This window comes from Amblyomma mixtum, chromosome 2 (assembly GCF_055824585.1).
Source record: "Amblyomma mixtum isolate Tamu chromosome 2, ASM5582458v1, whole genome shotgun sequence".
Taxonomy (NCBI): Eukaryota; Metazoa; Arthropoda; class Arachnida; order Ixodida; family Ixodidae; genus Amblyomma; species Amblyomma mixtum.
Genome location: NC_143013.1, coordinates 114,201,025 through 114,216,061, shown reverse-complemented (window position 1 = coordinate 114,216,061; position 15,037 = coordinate 114,201,025). Strand labels below are relative to the sequence as shown.

The window sequence follows — 15,037 nt, the reverse complement described above, 5'->3', positions numbered from 1 at the left end:
CCCATAATATACAACGTCGTAAAGAAATATTGCTTTGCCGCCTTTGACTCGATGTTGCATTCACAAAGGAATACACGGTCCAGGTTGGGATCTCCGACAGACTTGCTTGTGAAAGATGTGCCTGCAAAGAAACAATTGCACATAACCTCTGTGAGTACCCTGCTTTGGCGACCGAAAGACGTACGCTGCGTTGTGCCGTGGACAGCCTCAATCTTCGCCCTTTATCAGACCATAAGATCCTGGGGTCATGGCCACAGCAATTTACAGTCCTCAAGGCCTACAACGCACCGTTTAGCTTCCTGAGAGCGACTGGCTTGAGGGACCCGCTGTGATTATGTCCCTCGCTCGCTCCCTTTCCGTTTTCAATCCTCTCGTCTCCAGTGAAGGGTAGCCAGCCAGAGCACCTTTCTGGTTAACATCCTTACCTCCTCTCTTCCTCTTTATCTCTCGCTCTCATATTCTCGGGTACATCCCCTGCTACAACCACAGAGTGCTCAGCAGCGACCGCTGCTCGGTCAGTGTCGGGTCACCATCATTCGGGACGGGCGCATTCATGCGGATCGAGGGCTCATTCACCGGGACGAGGTACTGTGAAGTCCTGCACCGAGCACCTGATACCGTACATCCTATACGGGCCGTTCCAGGATGGCTGCTACCTGTTCCAGCACGACCAAAACCACGTGCACAAAGTACGCGCTGTGAACGCCCTTCTGGAGCGCTACGCCATGCCTCAGGTGCCATGGCCGCCTAACGGGGCTGATCTCAACGCGATCGAAAACATCTGGGGATTGAAAGCACGAGCTGATGGGCGAGTTGGTTGTACATGATATGATTGAAACAGCGCAAGGCCGAAGGCCAAAAAAGAGAGCAGAGGAAAGGAGGAAAAGGCACAAAGGCACGTGAATGTGATGAATGTGAAAAGGCACGTGAATGTGATTGCACCCCACAGTTTAATTTTTACCGAGTTGTTGCTAGGAACAAAGACCAGCTTTGCCGGGAAATTATCGAGGCTTCGAATATCAAGAAGTATGGTGATACATGTGTAAGTGCTGCATCAGTGTCTTTATCACAAAAAGAACTTCGCTTCCTGAATCGCACTTCTTAGTTTGTGTTTGCTTGCAGGGATCCTGGTGCATGAATTGCTCTATGCGTGGTTTTCTATTTTGGTGCCTGAATGTATTTATACGCGCAGCGTGCCAAATAAATGTCAGTTGCTAGTTCAGCGCTGTGTTGTCCTTTTCCTCCTTTCCTCTGCTCTCTTTTTTGGCCTTCGGCCTTGCGCTGTTTCAATCATATCTGGGGATTGCTCAACAAAACGTTTGCCTCACGACGACTTTCCGGTGGCACAGCGGATCAGCTGTGGCATGCTGTGAAGGAAGAGTGCGAAGTGCTGCGCGGGCGTCCGGAGGTAGTGGCGAGTCGGCCAAGTCGTCGCGGTCCACGAGAAATTTTCATCACACTGAGGACCCTTTAATGCCGTTGAATGTCATTGTTATCTGCCTCCGTGAAGAAGCTTTCGGGAATGTCTCTAATGTTTTGCGATTCGTCTCCCCAATCATGTCTTCCTGGCGGTACGCCGTAAAGAAAATTCGTAACCGAGTATGTACGTAGACTACGCACTTAGTTCACTTCACTTCACTTTCACTTCACTTTATTTTCCTTAAAGACCCTTTTCCAGGGTGTTACATAAGGGGTGGGGTTTACAAAATGCAGGAATCAACAGTGCTTGAAAATGATGATGAACATGTTATGGCAGCAATATTATGGGGAAGGCCGTTCCAGTCAGCTGCTGCACGAGAAAAAAATGAGTTGGCAAGAACAGTGGTACGGCCACGTGGACGCAAAACTTGAAGAGAATGACCGATGCGATGGGACCTGCGTTGTGGAAGTGCGCAAATGTATGGTTCTTGTTTTAGTGGTGAATAAAAGAACTTGTGAAACAGGACAAGACTGGCTATGCGACGGCGACTAGAAAGATTAGCTAGACCTGACTGAGATTTGAGGGATGATATGCTCACGTCGTACGAGTATGAGGAGTGAATGAATCGGATAGCCCTGTTTTGAACAGCTTCGATAGCGTGTGTTAAATATTCTTGATGAGGGCTCCAGATGGGTGATGCGTATTCAAGTTTAGTTCTAACGAATGAGATGTACGCTTGTAGTCTTACGTGTTGTGGGGCTTCCCGTAGGTGACGTTTTAAGAAACCTAGTGTTTTATTAGCAGATGATATCAGGTTAGTCACGTGCAAACGCCAAGATAAATCATTGGAAATGGTGACTCCTAAGTATTTATATGACTGGACGAGGTCAACTGGGGAATTGCAGACTGTGTATTTGAAAACAAGAGGATTTCGACGGCGGTGAAAGGACATGCACTTGCATTTGTTAGAGTTGAGCATCATCATCCACTGGGAGCACCAGTCTTGCACATGGCGCAGGTCTGCCTGAAGGGATTCTTGTTCAGAATGGTTAGTCACTGAGCGATAAATGACGCAATCATCGGCGAACAAGCGGATGTGACAAGAGACATGCTGGGGTAAATCATTAATGTATATGAGGAATAACGAAGGACCGAGAACAGAACCCTGTGGGACGCCAGAGGTTACTGGAAGCGGGTTGGAAAGTTGGTTATTAATGACGACGGACTGAGAGCGATGCTTGAGGAAAGCTTTAATCCATGCAATTATGTTCGGATGTAGGTTCAACTGGGAGAGTTTAAGAAGCAAGCGTTGATGAGGTACTTTGTCGAATGCCTTAGCGAAATCTAGGAAAATGGAGTCAGTTTGCAGGTTAGTATCAAGGTTGGCGTGAATATCATGTAGAAAAATGGCTAGTTGACTTTCGCAGGAGAACCCCTTGCGAAATCCATGCTGTGATGGATGGAAGAAATTATTTGAATCCAAAAATTGCATGATTTGAGAGTAAATGACATGTTCCATGATTTTGCACGGTACACTTGTTAATGAAATGGGGCGATAATTAGGTGGTGAATCAGTACTACCTGATTTGTGGACGGGAACGACCTTCCCCACTTCCCAGTCGTCTGGAATGGTACCTTCGGAGAGTGATTGCGAGAACAATGAACAAAAAATGCTGCAACAGACTGATTTAGTGTTTTTCAGGACCTTTGAATTGATTTCATCTATGCCGGAGGCCGAGGAATTGTTAATTTTGTCGATTATGCACGAAATTCCATTACTGTTGAAGGTTATCGCGTCCATGCCTGTGGTGATTATAAGAGGCAATCTAAAACACGGTGCTTCGGATTCGTTAGTAAAAACGGAAGAAAACGCAGTGTTAAACGCGTTTGCACATTCGATATCAGTCATCCTTTCACCAGAATTGTTAGTGAGGGTTGGAAGACGTGCTTCCTTCGGGTTTATCAATTTCCAGAACTTCTTGGGGTTATCGGTTATCATTTTTGGCAGATCAACTTCGTAAAATGAACGCTTCGCACTTCTAATCGCCGCCAAGTACGTGTGTTCGGTTTCGTAGTATTTATCCCAAGCTTGCTGGCTTGCTTGACGCTTAGCTGTACGAAATGCGCGTTTTTTCTTATTTTCAAGCTTTTTAAGAGCTTTTGTAAACCAGGGTTTTTGATTATTTTTTCGTAAACTTCGTGTCGGAATATATTTATTGATCAATTCAGAAAACTTATGTTTCAATAGCACCCAGTTGTCGTTTACACTTCTACTATGAAGATCCGTTTGAAACGTCGATAGAAAGTTAGTTCGGTGTTAATTGCGTCATAGTTTCCCTTATTGTAGAGGCTAATAGTTTTCTGAGTAGTTTGTCTTATTACAGGTGAGAAGTTAAAACTGGCATGGATTACTTTATGATCGCTGATTTCCCTGAGATACGTAATGAATTCTAGGCTGTCTGGATTGGTGGTCAGTATAAGGTCGAGTGTGTTAGCCGTTTCCCCTGCGACACGTGTTGGTTCGGAGATTAGTTGGGTTAAATTAAAATTAAGGCAAACGTCTATAAATTCTTTTGACTCTTCTTGACTGGCTATAGGCTGAGACTGGTTATGCCAGTCGATCTTGGGGTAGTTGAAATCCCCAAACAGGAGGATGTGTGCTTTAGGGTGCTTGGAAACCATGTTATTTAAAATATTGTGAAGTTTGCGAGGAAAGTCAGGACTGCTGCGAGGTGGTCTATAACACACACCAATTAATATTGTCAATGGGGATGCCCGGCACATGATCCATAGAATTTCTAAGTCTGAAGTGACTTCAATGCTAGAACAAGATAACTGCTCATGGACTGCAATCAGAACTCCTCCCCCCCCCCCCCCCCCCCCCCGAGCATCTTTGCGATCAGGGCGAAAAAGACGAAAATGAGGCAGGTCGAACAATATCTCGGAATCTGTGATGTCGTTATTCAACCATGTTTCAGTTAGAACGAGCAGATTGCTGCCTGATGATGTTACAAGATTTGACACGACATCACGTTTCGGCAGGAAGCTGCGAATGTTAGTAAAGATTACCGCTAATGGAAAGTTGGCACGAGGAGTAGGCCGGGAAGATCGCGATGACCGGGAAGGATTAGTTGATTGTTACGATATCTCTTGTACGGACTGAGATGATTCATCAGAATATATAGCGTTTTGGGCCAATATGCATCGTTTTGAACCTCAGGGAAAAAGACGCAGACTTTGCCTTGGCAAAAGCCACAAGGTGTTTTCGGCAATTTTGGACACGACGTGAAAAGTCCTCACCGACGCTATAACCGGTATCCTTGAATTTCGGACCTTTTGAAAGAACTGATTCCTTAGTTTTGAAGGATATAAATTTAACGATGACCGGGCGTTGCCGGTCTTCAGAGTGGCGTCCGAGGCGATGGGCACGTTCTATATCATTTGCACTTAGCTGGGTGTCGAGGTGTTCGGAGCAGTGATGAATTATTAGGTCCTCGGACTGCGAGTATGTTTCAGAAGGGTTAGTGTCAGGCAAACCATAGAAGATTAGGTTGTTGCGTCGGGAGCGATTTTCCGCTTCGTCAAGGCGATCCTCTAGTACACCAACTAGGCGAGCAGTCTCGGTTGCTGTGGTCTGCATTGCCTCTAGATCTGAACGGAGTGTGGGTAGATTTTCACAGTGGGTTTCTAGAGCACTGAGGCGTACGGTCAAATTAGACATTTTCTGGTCCATTGAGAGCAATTGACCCTTAAGCGCCTGCACTTCATTCACTAACTCTGCCTGGCTAGAAGACACCTTCTGTAGTTCACTAAGGATAGTGTCGAGCTTATCGGGGCCAGGGTTGCTCTCAATGTCACCGCACAGCAGCAGAAGAGACCGAACAACATTAAAGCACTCGACACTGATAACAAGGCAACACTGGGGGCTCGGGAGCTGTACCAAACAGTAATTGCTAGTTTTCTTTGAAAATAAACACAGATGGTTACCAACCTGCATGGCGAAGACGGGTGGATTAGACCGTGTTGTGGCACAGCCACCGAGCCCACAGAGTGCTGGCGTCGGTTGTTGCTCTTTTATAGACTGTCCGTAGAATGTCGCTGACGATGGGGCTTTCCAGTCGAGTCCGAGGGTCCAGTTTGCTTGAGTCAGTAGCACAGGTGCGGGGGCGTCAGTAGGTGCAGCGCAGAATGTCCCACCATTTGCACTGCGCATGGGTGCACTTTCGTTTGCTGTCATCCAGGAACCGCAGAAGGCTGCAGGGAGCATGACGCAGATGATCATCGGCGAGAAAACCTGCATGGCGAAGACGGGTGGATTAGACCGTGTTGTGGCACAGCCACCGAGCAGTTGATTGTAATCAATTGTAATCAGAGGATTGTAATCAATATTAAATTCAATGCCGGAGGCGCTGCCGGAAAAGCAGTTTCGACAGAGAAGCAGCGCCCGCAGCAAACCTCGGCGCCTCTGTAACTTATCGCTCCGGCGTGAAAAAGCACGCGTCACGGTAGCCGCTGTTGCGCTGCCTCGCCAAAAATCAAGTAGCGGTGGACGCAGGCGTCAGGCACTAATATGCATATACTAGATTAACCATTAATCGTCCAGAAGCTACGCGGTTTTGTGGTCCGTGGATTGCATGCTCGCCTCGCAGTCTGAAGGTCGTTGGTTCAGTTCTGTTACCTCCGGAAAAAAAAATTATCTTTGCTGATAACGTCATTGCTGGCTGTGGACAAGTTTTCCTGGACGCCGACGAGGACGCTAGGTATCCTTATTAATGGGTCACATAATGCATTCGCCTTAAAAAAGCGCAACCAGCAGCAGCCAGCTATCCAGGGAAGCGGCGGACGTGGAAGAGAGGCGACGTGCGCGCGGGAGTCAGTATTGCCTTGGTGAAGAGTCTGCGTACCACTCATAGGACTCCTACGCATCTTCCTGCACGCAAATGCGCCGCAGCGCTACCAGACTGTTGAATGGACTAGGGCTATTTTTCTTCAGAGGGCCAAAATTTTCGACACCCGCTTCCAAGTTCAGTGGAGGCGCAAACAAAAAATCTGAAAATTTTGCAAGAACTACGACCAATGCACCACTTTTTTAGCGTCGAAGCTCAAAAGTTATTTAAAAGTGATTTTTATTACTTAAGACTAGTAATTGCAATGTTATGTAACTACTGTTTGTGACCAGTAATTTGTAATGCAATTTAATTACTGCGAGAGTTCCAGGAAATGAATTAGTAATGTAATTTAATTACTTTTCTAAAGTAATTTTGCAATGTGCGGAACACCGTCATAACACCACCTATCGTGACTCAGCGCAAGCTATTCGCATTTGCTTTCTTTGCTACACTGATGGCGCTGCTTTGCCACGCATTTAGACGCATTTAGCTCCGTCATAATATAGCAACCACGGTAGGGAATGCACATGCAGCTATAAAATTGGTTTACGAATAGCGTAGTGCAAATATACGCACGACCGCAACATCGACTATATCGTTTACGAATAGTATGGGGCAAACATACATATTGCCACATTCGTGACCTGGATGACGTTGTCATCTTCTCCGCCACGTTCGAAGAGCACTTGAGGCGCTTGCGTGCCGTGTTCGCCGCAATTCGTTCGGCTGGTCATTCCCTCAAGCCCGAAAAGTGTCACTTCGCTTTCCAGGAGCTGAAGTTTCTGGGCCACATCGTGAGCGCTAAGGGAGTTAGCCCTGACCCCGATAAGACGGCCGCTGTCGCTGCTTTTCCCGTGCCAACCGATGAGCGAAGTGTGCGCCGCTTTCTGGGTCTCTGCGCCTATTATCGGTGTTTTGTGCGGAACTTCTCCCAGATCGCTGAGCCCCTCATCCGCCTCACGAAAGATGCCGAACCGTTCTCCTGGGGCCAGGAGCAACAACAGGCTTTCGAAGACCTCCGCACTCGTCTGCAAAGTACGCCCATCCTTGGCCACTTCGACGAGTCAGCCGACACTGAACTGCACACAGACGCCAGTAACATCGGCCTCGGTGCGGTCCTTGTGCAGTGGCAGGATGGTCTCGAACGCGTAATCGCATATGCAAGCCGCACTTTATCACGCTCGGAGGCCAACTATTCCACCACTGAAAAAGAATGCCTGGCAATTGTGTGGGCAGTGACCAAATTTCGCCCGTACTTATACGGCCGCCCTTTTAGAGTCGTCAGTGATCACCATTCGCTGTGCTGGCTGGCGAACCTCAAAGATCCCTCGGGGCGGCTTGCATGCTGGAGCCTTCGCCTTCAAGAGTTCGATGTCACCATCGTTTATAAGTCCGGCAGGAAGCACAGTGATGCCGACTGTCTGTCTCGTGCTCCTGTTGAGGACAACCGAGCTGATCCCGACACCGATTTTGTTTTTCTCGGCGCCGTCTCCACGTCCGTCCTCACTCAACACCAAAGAGACGACAGTGAACTACGGCCTCTCATTGAGTATCTTTAAGGAAGCGCTGAGTCTCCACCGCGAATCTTCTCTCGTGGACTGTCGTCGTTCTGTTTGCGCGATGGCGTCCTGTATAAGAAAAACTACCACTCGACGCAAGCTGTCTATCTGCTCGTCGTACCTGCGTCCTTGCTCGACGAAGTCCTGCAGGCGTGCCATGATGACCCATCTTCTGGTCACCTGGGTTTTTCCCGCACTTTGGCGCGGATACGCCAAAGGTACTACTGGCCCAGGGTTGCTGCAGTTGTACAGCGTTATGTCAGAACTTGCCGAGAGTGCCAACGTCGCAAGACAGCACCGACTAAGCCAGCCGGACTACTGCAGCCTGTTGATCCACCACACGTTCTTTTCTACCAAGTCGGCATGGATTTACTCGGCCCCTTTCCGGAGTCTTCGCTGGGTAACCGGTACATTGTGGTCGCCACCGACTACCTCAGTCGATACTGTGAGACGAAAGCTCTTCCCCGTGGAACAGCTGCGGAAATTCCCGACTTCTTCATGCACAACATCGTGCTTCGTCATGGCGCACCCACGGTCGTTATAACTGACAGAGGGACGGCCTTTACCTCGGCGCTGACAGAGGAAGTTATGCGACTCAGCGGCACCAGCCACCGACGAACAACGGCTTATCATCCGCAAACTAATGAACTCACTGAGCGCCTAAATAGGACGATCGCCGACATGATTTCCATGTATGTCGATGACGACCACCGCAACTGGGATGCAGTACTCCCTTACGTTACTTTCGCATATAACACTGCCCTGCAAGAGACAACTCACTTCACACCGTTTCGCTTAGTCCATGGTCGCGAAGCCACGACTATGCTCGAAGCAATGCTTCTTCCTGGTAGTGTAAATTCCGCTGTCGTGGGGGCCGACCGCTTTGTTCACGAAGCTGAGGCCGCCCGCCAACTTGCTCGGCAACATATCCGGCATCAACAAGCAAGAGACGCTCACCGTTACAACCATCGCCACAGGGATGTCACTTACCAGCCCGGAGAAAACGTTTGGGTGTGGAGCCCAATCCGCCAACGAGGGCGCTCTGAAAAGCTGCTTCGGCGGTACTTTCGCCCCTATAAAGTAATACGCCAACTCGGCGAGGTAAACTATGAAGTTCTCCCTCAAGGAACTGTTCGTTCCTCTCGACGACCAACGTCCGAAGTTGTGCATGTCGCACGAATGAAGCCGTACCACGCCCGATAGCAGCTCTCTCGTCTCTACCTGCGGGCGCCGAAGACTAAGGTGTTCAGCGTGCGCGCCCGTCGAGATAGTGGTCGGCCAGAACCGCCTTATGGAATCCCACACTCGCCCTGCTGTCCAACCACAACACGCTGCCGCTTGAATACTCCGTCGGACAGAGTACCCACGCCTCGGTTTCGGGAACGCTCAACGACTGCGTGCTGTGGCACTGGAAGTAGCAAATGTCCAGACTACTGAGAGCTGTCTCTCCCTCCTCGCACAAGAGATCAAGACGGCCGAGACAGTGGATTCCGCGCCCGTCGACGATAACTGCTCCATGCACCAGGACTACTGCCCCTCTGCACGGGCACCCCATGAACAGCAAGTGTTCGTGTGCCAAAATCCCATGCCCGGGGGAGCCGCCGTCGGTCCACACGACCTGCCGCGCCGAGGGCGGCGCTTTCCAGAGGGGCGAGCAATGCCACATTCGTGGGCACTCTCGTGGCGCCGTCTCCCGGCCGAACTGCCTTCCCCGCTATTCTGGCTAGCCTTAGCCATGGTGGCGGGCAGTGTGTTCTTCTTCGTCGTCTCTTCTGTGTGGTCCCCTCGGGAGTCCGCTGCTGCCTGACGCTGCACAGTAAAACGTGTCCTGGCCGTCCCGACTGTCTAGCCAATATGACTGTAAAAAAAATTGGTGGGGTTTAGCTCTGGTTAAACCTGGTTGGTTGCGAAAGCAAGAGAAGCAGTAGAGCAACTAGATTCAGACATAGACTCTTCGTCGGTGACTTCCATGGCGAGACTGCTCGAGGAGCGCGGCACGACTGGCTCCTCCTGTCTGCGGTGGAGAGAGCAAGCTGACGTCACGCGTCGCCATAGCAACGGAGAGGCTGACGTCACAACATCTGTTAGGCGCAGCGGCGGCTCCTCGAGCAGCAGGGGGGTCCGCAGACCACGCGTCGAGCGGTTAGACCTGGCGTAGTATTGCTTTCGCAATAAAAACCATCTATGCACTTTGAGATGAGAGCAACGAGGTATCTACTGAGAGCGCAGAGAAAATTACAGTGCTTCGAGTGGCACCAACGCTACATCCGCTACATCAGACAAAGCACTGTGGGCCTTCAGTCGCAAATAGCGAGCACTAAATCTTTGTCTCGTCTATTTTCGCTCAACGCAGAACTACTCTGCTGCCTAAACTCAAGCGACGCGAACTTCTCTGCAAAATAAACCCCAGCACTTCCCCTGAAAATATAAAACAGGTTCGCGACGTTATGATTCTTTGCTATTAGACAGTTATAGCTGCGCGTCCGCAAAACCTGTGCGTACGCTACGGGCGCACCTACGCGCACTGCCACCCGTCCTGGCAACGACAGTTTTAGTTAGGAGTGGCTAGCGTAGCACCCGGGAAGCGTAGGATACTGTGGCGCCATCTAGGGACAGCAAGTCAAAGGTCCTGAACTGTGTGCTGATGAAACTTTCTCTTCTTTTATTAATGGCAGTGAAGTTTTCATCCGAAGGCTTTGTTTTTTTAAATGCAAATCAATCGAATCAAATGAAAACAAACTCTAGTGTAAAGTTGGAGAAGTACGTTACCGGGGGTCGTTGCTATGCCGACAGAGACGCGGTATATAGTTAGGCTTAACATCAAGAAATTCTTGAATTCATCTGAAAAACGATGACTATTTGTCACCTATATCATTATGGAGGGGTTAGAATGCGCAAAATAAAAGCGAACACAACCGTTTAGAGCGAGCTATCGCGTCGTAAAATTTTATTTTTTTTTGCAAATGTGCATACAGTCTTTAGGATGAGCCACAGGCCAAAAGCTAAAGAAAATAGCTTGAAAATGCCTGTGGCTCATCTAAGAGCCATTACAAAATAATAAAATAAACACATGCATACAACGGTGGCAGATCGCATACGAGCACACTGTAGAAATAATTTATAATATTTACAATTAAACTGATGGGTACACAGAGATGTAGTTTGAAACTAGAAAAAAAACAATTAAAACTGAACAAATGCATTTGAAAGTTATACACTGCTGGGTTGATTACAAAGGGGAAAAGGACACCGATACATACACAAACTACAATATATAAAAAGAAGTTATGGAATATTATTTACAAAGTACACTTTTAAATCATGTGGTCGGAGGTTATACATGCTCAGCTGGTTAGATTCGTAGCTGTTTAGAACATTAGGTACAAGGAAGTTAAGTGCTTGTTTACCATAGTTAGTTCTAGCTCGTGGAAGTGTCCATTTTGAAGTTGATCGGGTTTGAACATACTTTTCTATGGGCTTTAACAATGCGATATTAAGCAAAAAATTACATATTGATGGTGAAGAAAATTTTAGATAGTATAATAGGCGGTACTCAAGAAAAACATTGACACAAATTACTTCATACTTAGTAAACAATTCAGCCGTATGGGCAGTAAAACTGGCACCTGCGATAATCCTGATAGCTTTCTTTTGGAGAATTAGAATTTTCTGTAGATTTGTTTTGGATGTGGTAGCCCAAACTATGTGGCAATAGTTAATGTGTGATTGGAATAGGGCATGATAAATCATTCGTTTTATACAGGGAGGAAATTCAGTGCGGTACCGAGCAAGAAAACCAACGGAAGGAGCTAATTTCTTGCGAAGATGTGTTGCGTGTGCGGTCCAGCTCATACAGGCGTCAAAAATTACACCGAGTGATTTGAAGGTGTCCACGATTTCTATTTTATAATTCCCAAGTTGAAGATCATCGTTTAAGTTAATTTTGACGTTTTTAGGCCTGAAGAAAACAGCTTTAGATTTATTGGTATTAATAGACAACCCATTTTGAACGGACCACGCATGCAAAGTTTTAAGAACAGCATTACCGCGATTTAATAAATTATCTGTTGAGGAGCCCGTTAAGAAAATACTGGTGTCATCTGCGTACAGAATGAATTTAACGTTACTGTCAATGTTTACGAGATCATTTATGTATACGTTAAAGAGAAAAGGACCTAAAAGGCTGCCCTGAGGCACGCCACAGTTTATAGCCTGAAGAGCGGATCCATGTCCATCACAGAAAACAGCCTGTTTTCGATCAGTGAGGTATGACCGTAGAAGATGGAGACACATTCCTCGAACACCATACATTTCTAGTTTAGCAAGCAAAATAGTGTGGTTAAGAAAGTCAAAAGCCTTACTGAAATCAACAAAGATACCGAGAGTTAGACATTTACGTTCAAATTTTTGCAAGATAAATTCTTTTTGTGAGAGGAGAGCAGATTCGGTAGAGCGTCCTTTTCGAAACCCGAACTGTGAATCTGTTAGCAAGCTGTGTTTAGTAAAAAAGCTATCCATTCTTTTTAGAATAATCTTCTCATATACCTTCGAAAAAACCGGAAGTACGGAAATCGGGCGGTAGTTGGTTAATACGGCTTTATTACCTCCTTTAAAGATAACTGTTACTTTGGCATTTTTCATTTCATTAGGGAAAATAGAGCATGAAAGGGACTGATTAAAAATGAAAGCTAGATACGGGGCTATTAGGTCTGCAACAAACTTCAGTGGTTTTATTTGCAGCCCATCATAATCCACACAGCGTGTTGATTTCAGATTCATTAATACTGAGAACACTTCTTCCGAATCCGTTTGATAAAAGACTAGTGATTCATTAGGCATATTGCTAATTGTACTAGTGGCAGGTTTTACATCTCCGGTTGGCTTAAAGGCAGTAAAAAAACAGTTAAATTTCTCTGCAAGGGAGGCCCCGGATAAAAGCTCATTTTCGACAAATAGTTCACCTAGTGTTTTGTTATGTTTTTTGTGGACAAAAGCTTCATTCAAAACTTTCCATAGCTGTCGGGGATTGTGCTTGTTATTACTAACTAAGCGCTGCTGGTAAGCTTGCTTAGCGCTCCTTAGCTCACTTGTTAGATTATTACGATATTTTTTGAATGAAACTAAATCAGCAGGATCCTTAGTGAGCATAAAACGCTTGAAAAGCTTACTTTTGCGGTTCATCATTTTCATGTGAAGGGGGGTTACCCATGGTTTTCGGATCTTAGATTTTTTAGTTTTTGTCTTCCATGGAAAGCAGCGTGTGTAGTGTACTTTTAATTTATTAAGAAAGTGCTTATAGCAATCGTCCGGCTGAGAGTAATTGAAAATCGAGCTCCAGTCTTCAGAAATTATTGACAGCCTAAAACGGTTAAGGGATTCTTCATTAATGCACTGGTAAGTAAAGACGTTATGTTCACAATTGACAGCAGGTGTTTGGGCAACAACAGAAGCAAATACAGCGCAGTGATCACTAATATCCGAAACTATAGTTCCAGCACAATTGACATACGAAGCGATGTCAACAATCAAAAGATCAAGTGTACTCGAAGAAGTAGCTGTAAATCTGGTAGGTGTGGTTATTAAATTCAAAAATCCATTGGACCAGACAGCCTCTAAAAAGGCACTGCTGTTACGACTATTATCTTCAATGTTAAGATTAAAATCGCCACCAATAAGCGTAGATTTTTCCCGAGAGCAAAAGTCAAGAAAGGCATCAAAAAACTCAATAAAGGTATCAGTGCAACCTGACGGGGGCCTATATACCACTGAGACAATACTGTCAGCAATTTTGACTGTAAGTATCTCAAAATCATTCTTCATAACAGAAAACTCGGGTAGCAGGTCTGCTTTAAGACCGCTTTTGACATAAATGGCTACACCGCCACCACGCGTGCTTCGGTTCAAATAGAAAAGAGAATAATCAGGAAGGTTTATAAAATCAATTTCATGCACCGCCCACGTTTCTGTGAACAACAGCACATCAAAGCTATGTTGAAGGTGTGCTAAGAGATAGGGCAAGTGGTCGGCCTTGTTTCTTATCGAGCGAATATTTAGGTGTAAAGCTGAAAAGCTGTTTTCTATTGCTAAGCTGCTCTTAACTTCGTGCGGTAGGAGAAGCTCGTGGTACTGCATAATGTGTAAAAAGCTTAAGATAGCTGAGCGAGGTCCGCTTCAGATCGGACGACGACGACTGAGTCACCTTGCTTCTTTCTGATAAGGATCCTGCCGTTTGCGTGCCAAGCAAACGCATAACCATGCTCCTTAGCCCAGTTCTTTGTGACAAAGAGAAGATTACGAGCGTGCTTTGTCAGGTTTTCCAGGATGTACTGGTCACTATTCTCGTCACTCAAGGCACGTTTCTTGGCAAACCATTTATCCCTTAATTCCTGACGGGCAAAACGAACGATGACACCAGGTATTTTGTCGCGTTTCGACGGCAGCCTGTGGATTGCTGTGACGTCGTGCGTGACGAGGGGTTCCAGACTCAGTGTTGCACCAATTTCATTTACTTTGTCGAGAAGAATTTCGTTATCCGTTTGAGAAATGCCATGAAACTCCAGGTTCAACCTTCGGCTTGAACCGGCGATGCAATATTTGATCCGAAGCGGGTGTGCTGGGCGCCGCCATGTTGCCAACGTTAACCACGCACACCACGCAAGCAACTCAACGCGAAGTCCGCTGGCTTGCGTACATACGCAAGACGCAGGACTCGCTCTTGCGTTCTGCGCATGTGCACTACGGTCCCCGCAAGCTCCTTGCGTACGTTAAGGCCTTGCGGACACACAGCTAAAACTATCTATTGTTAAAGTATTCCGCGACAAAAATGCATAATCGTCTGCGTCTACAATCAGGGCACTACTCACGTAGAAAAGACACGTTCAAAGTGAACAACACACTCGCACCCGTACGTATGCGTGTACCTACCGCTACCTACGCAGCAGCAGCGTACACGAGTATGCTTTCATTAATTACGAAATGCGGGTCGATAAGACTAAACTGTCTCGAAACTTACCTTACAGATATATGAGTTGTCATTTGTTTTCCATCGATCCGCGCTTTACTTGAGCTTCCCAGTTCTTCACTCCGAGTACCGTGAGAAGCGAAAGCAACCCACCCCTTTACGCGTTGACACCGAGTACAATGGCACACAGCAGCCCGTCATGATGGCT

At 46.9% G+C, this 15,037-nt stretch overlaps 1 protein-coding gene and 1 pseudogene across 1 annotated transcript in view; one reads left to right on the top strand and one right to left on the bottom strand.

Annotated features, from left to right (window-relative positions):
• The window catches only part of LOC149360629 (sphingomyelin phosphodiesterase-like), a 125,092-nt gene that overhangs the window by 40,890 nt on the left and 69,165 nt on the right, over positions 1 to 15,037 (top strand). The gene's annotated exons all lie outside the window — the stretch shown is intronic.
• On the bottom strand, positions 4,559 to 5,720 carry LOC149360631 (uncharacterized; annotated as a pseudogene).